Source organism: Tupaia chinensis, unplaced genomic scaffold (genome assembly GCF_000334495.1).
Source record: "Tupaia chinensis unplaced genomic scaffold, TupChi_1.0 Scaffold143616_1, whole genome shotgun sequence".
In the NCBI taxonomy this organism is placed as follows: Eukaryota; Metazoa; Chordata; class Mammalia; order Scandentia; family Tupaiidae; genus Tupaia; species Tupaia belangeri.
Window position 1 is genome coordinate 706,000 of NW_006203464.1, and position 5,663 is coordinate 711,662.

The following is a 5,663-nucleotide window of genomic DNA, read 5'->3' on the forward strand; positions in this document are numbered from 1 at the left end:
CTAGCTCGTTTGCTGGAGGCTGAATTATCAGTAGAAAATCTTCATTCCCTGAAATATCTAGTTTGCTGGAGCCATGTGGAACCTTCTTCTGAAGGCCTGGCCTCTTCTGCCAAACATTGCCTATTGATAACCTAAATACAAGCTACTCGGTTTGCCACAGTTCTAGTGTGAAAGTTCAAATTCCTTTCCTTTGAGAACTTGCATCACAGAAATCAGAGTTCAAAGGAACTTCAACAGTCAACTGGTGAGACCAGCAAATGGCATAATGGTTATGCCACTGGACTCCTGCATGGCCAACCGTGGTTCACATCCCAGGCCCTGTGCCTCGAAACTCACACAGGGTGCATGTACATGTGTTCCCATCATCTCAGGAGGAGAATGGGGGAGAAGGTATTGCAGTGTGACCATCCTCCCCTGGCGGGTGATTTCTCACTTTCCCTTTTAATGTCTCTCTCTCACTCCTTGGAGAACACATGCACCCTAAGGCCAACAAAAAAAAATTCTCAAAAAAACTATTTTTTAAATTAAAAAGCAAAAAAGACCAAATCAGCTGGTTTCTTATTCTGCAAATGAGAATGTATCCCTCAGTGAGGAGCTGCAATGTCACACAGTTGCCTAGAACTCAGATCCTCCACAGCAGCTTTGAGGCTTTGGAGTAGTTGTTCAGATTCCTCCCAGTTGCCTTGGCACACAGACGCAAAAATACATTTCTTTAGAGAGCAAATGGCTGTGTGTTACCAAGAAGGTGAGGAGATGGCATGTGTAAAGACAGGCATCCTCCACCATGACTATAAGGACACAGTGGCCGCTAAGCCACCCTCAGGCCAAACCTTGTGTTGCCACGTATTTAATCTGCAGGTATCCAGTGCCCTTCCATTTGCCCTTTCCATGGGGCACTTGAGCATGACCCTAGCTCCTATCAGTTTAGCTGTCATGATGGTCAAATGCATGGATTTTCCCAGGACAGCATGATTTCAAACACATTCCAGAACTTTTTAGCATTCAGGCACCCAGAGGTATGTTTCAAACACATGTACACACCTGTTTCTGCACACACACACTCCAAGTACAAATGTCCTCTGTGGGATCTTGTGTCTAAATATTTGCTTAATAATATATGGCCACTCTACCCATTGAAAACGTAGCAAAGAACAGAAGGTGGAAAGCCTAACAACAAAAAGGTGACAACTGACAGTCTGATAGGGAAGAAAAAAGCCAAAAAAAAAAAAAAAAAGGGGGGGGGGACTGGCAGGTGGCATAGTGGTTAAGGCACTGGATTCCCACATGGTCAACTGTAGTTCGAGTCCTAGACCTGGCAGCTTGGATTCTTACTTTCCCTTTCTCTTTCTCTGTCTCTCTCTAGTGAAGTTAAAAAGTAACAATAATAATGACAAATACAATTAAATTAAAAATTTTAGATGTATGTGTGTGTGTATATAAATATATTAATATATATATATGGTTGTCAAACAAGTCATGACATTATTCTATGCAAAAATGACTCATGACTTTGACTTTGAAAGTCATGCCTCATGACTTTTCTGAGACACACACACACACACACACACACATATATATATATATACACACACACATACATACATGTGCCATAGCAGTGAAGGGCCATCATGGGTCATGGGTAGTGACATTTCTCTCTGCACATTTCAACAGTATATGACAGGAAAGGCCAATAATGGGTATTAATAATGAGCATCTTAAAAAACACCAGTGACAGATATTATTGTTTTTCATCTTTTGTTTTAAAATGCCAGGATATATTACAGAGTTTGAGAAGGTTTCCACTGAACATGGTTACAAAATGCCTTAATAGCACTGTAAGGTCATGAGACTCTAACAGTGATGCTAATAATAGGGAGAAGGAAGGGAAGGAGGAATGTTTCCATTTTTCTAGGTTTGTTCTATCTTTCTTAAATTCATTTATAGTGTCTAACATAATTTTCAAAGAAATCTGGTGTTACTCTGACCTTTGTTGCTTGGGGGTACAAAATAGAACAGTAATATGAAATGGAATTCTTGGGGTTACCCCCTTGGGTGAGCTGTAGGCATTACTCCTTCTGGGTGTCCACTTCCTATGTTGCCTGATTGACCACTCAAGTCCTAGATGTCTGGGACTGGCTAACTCCAAGAGAATCCAGGCTAGAATGCTCCTCTCTTGTCTTCAGAACAGTTGGCTATTTCTACATCCTGGCTTTCTGGCCCAGCAGTCCAAATGCTGTATGTCTCCTGCCCTCAGTGCCGTCCTGGAACTTCCATGGCACAACATTTTGTCTGATCTTGCATGGTTACAGAATTCCCTTTCCCTGACTCTGACCTTCAGACATTGTGTGAGAATGGCACACAGACGCAAAAATACATTTCTTTACAGAGGACATGGCTGTGTGTTACCAAGAAGGTGAGGAGATGGCATGTGTAAAGACAGGCATCCTCCACCATGACTATAAGGACACAGTGGCCGCTAAGCCACCCTCAGGCCAAACCTTGTGTTGCCACGTATTTAATCTGCAGGTATCCAGTGCCCTTCCATTTGCCCTTTCCATGGGGCACTTGAGCATGACCCTAGCTCCTATCAGTTTAGCTGTCATGATGGTCAAATGCATGGATTTTCCCAGGACAGCATGATTTCAAACACATTCCAGAACTTTTTAGCATTCAGGCACCCAGAGGTATGTTTCAAACACATGTACACACCTGTTTCTGCACACACACACTCCAAGTACAAATGTCCTCTGTGGGATCTTGTGTCTAAATATTTGCTTAATAATATATGGCCACTCTACCCATTGAAAACGTAGCAAAGAACAGAAGGTGGAAAGCCTAACAACAAAAAGGTGACAACTGACAGTCTGATAGGGAAGAAAAAAGCCAAAAAAAAAAAAAAAAGGCGGGAGGGGGGCACTGGCAGGTGGCATAGTGGTTAAGGCACTGGATTCCCACATGGTCAACTGTAGTTCGAGTCCTAGACCTGGCAGCTTGGATTCTTACTTTCCCTTTCTCTTTCTCTGTCTCTCTCTAGTGAAGTTAAAAAGTAACAATAATAATGACAAATACAATTAAATTAAAAATTTTAGATGTATGTGTGTGTGTATATAAATATATTAATATATATATATGGTTGTCAAACAAGTCATGACATTATTCTATGCAAAAATGACTCATGACTTTGACTTTGAAAGTCATGCCTCATGACTTTTCTGAGACACACACACACACACACACACACATATATATATATATACACACACACATACATACATGTGCCATAGCAGTGAAGGGCCATCATGGGTCATGGGTAGTGACATTTCTCTCTGCACATTTCAACAGTATATGACAGGAAAGGCCAATAATGGGTATTAATAATGAGCATCTTAAAAAACACCAGTGACAGATATTATTGTTTTTCATCTTTTGTTTTAAAATGCCAGGATATATTACAGAGTTTGAGAAGGTTTCCACTGAACATGGTTACAAAATGCCTTAATAGCACTGTAAGGTCATGAGACTCTAACAGTGATGCTAATAATAGGGAGAAGGAAGGGAAGGAGGAATGTTTCCATTTTTCTAGGTTTGTTCTATCTTTCTTAAATTCATTTATAGTGTCTAACATAATTTTCAAAGAAATCTGGTGTTACTCTGACCTTTGTTGCTTGGGGGTACAAAATAGAACAGTAATATGAAATGGAATTCTTGGGGTTACCCCCTTGGGTGAGCTGTAGGCATTACTCCTTCTGGGTGTCCACTTCCTATGTTGCCTGATTGACCACTCAAGTCCTAGATGTCTGGGACTGGCTAACTCCAAGAGAATCCAGGCTAGAATGCTCCTCTCTTGTCTTCAGAACAGTTGGCTATTTCTACATCCTGGCTTTCTGGCCCAGCAGTCCAAATGCTGTATGTCTCCTGCCCTCAGTGCCGTCCTGGAACTTCCATGGCACAACATTTTGTCTGATCTTGCATGGTTACAGAATTCCCTTTCCCTGACTCTGACCTTCAGACATTGTGTGAGAAAGGGTGAAGGGATGTCAGTATGGGTGGGAATAAAAGGAAACATATCAGCACCTATTGCAAGAGGCTGTCCCCTTCTCCGCCATGGCTCCTCATGACCCTTCGCTAACACCACACCCCTCCTGTCTACCCCTCATTTACTTCTTGGTCTGTTTAAGGGTAATATCTGTCATCCAGTGCATGACAGGTTGTATGCACTAGGTTCTTGCCTGCTCTGAAATACGTAGTCATCTGTTATTTCTATCAAACTTCTTAGTTCTTACTAACTGGACTTTTGAGTGGGCCTGGCCCATCAACCCAGATAGGCCTACATGGATTTGAACCTGGAAGAGTCAGTTTTAGACTTTTATATGGGTCGCCTCCATGAGCTGTGGTATACAGACTCTTGGACCTGCCATGTTGCAGCCACTTGGTGTTGAACAGTTCCAAGTAGATTTGAACCAGCTCCGTGGAGGTATGAGGAAGCCTCACCCTGCACCCGGCAGATAGATAAATGCTTCTTCCTTTTATTCCCAGGTAGATTACTTGAAATCTATCTCATTCATTTCCTTGGAAATTCAAGGAAGGTTGAATATCAGTTCCCTGTCACAATTGCCAACTGGATACTGCATTGATATATGGGTTTTTCTTTCCTCTTTCACCTCCTTGTCCCTCGTTCCTGGGTTCATATCCCACATAAACCATTATGCCTGTAAGCCTTTGTTAAACACATTGCCCTGGATGGATGTACTGGGAGAAGGAAAAGAAAGTAGAGCCCAAACTAAGACAGTTCTGCTCCAGGTAAAAAAGAATAATCATAAAAACCCGAGAGCCAATATTTATCGAGCACTCACCACGTGCCAAGCACAGTTGGACCCATTTCACGTGCTCGAACCGATGTAATGCAGTGTGTGTACTTGACGACAGAAGTGAATTTGTGTTTAGCAACTTTTCCAGAGTACTGTGGAGACCGGAATTAGGGCATGAAGATAGTCGGGGTTTCTGAGCCTCTTAGATCATCGGGAAAGTCATGATGTGTTTTTCTAGGCAAAAATGCGTCAAGACTTCCCCGACAACGCAGACCATTCTGAGCCTTGGTTTCTACATTACATGAGACTGAGGGTAACTCTTCAGTTGTTTGGAAACTTTGGAGGGGACAGACAGTTCATTTCTTCATTGCCAAAGGCCATTCTGGTATACGCAGTTTGGAGACAGTTGTTGGGAGTTGATGGTATCTGCCGTCTGGTCCACATAGCTGGTCATTTTTTAAATTTAACTTAATTTTTTTTATTATCATAATCTTCTTTATATTACATTGGATTACATATAACTTTACAGTGTATTGGATTGCTTTTTCAAAAGGGAATGCCATGCATGTCAGTCAGTACAGAGACATTAATCTCCCTGCTTCAACATGCAATATCTTTTCTATGATTTTTCCCAATTATTATTATTATTATTCTAATTATTTTTTAAAACAGTCAATCACTATTTCTCATTTTGCTTGTAAAAAGACTTTACCCATCATGAAATGATTCTCAGACCAATCCAGTTGAGAATACTATACATGTCATCATCAGCAGGTAATAAGCCATATCTGCTTCTCACTAACGTCCTGCCTCTCTATTGTTCACTTGCTATCTTTCTCTATCCTCTTCTCTTCA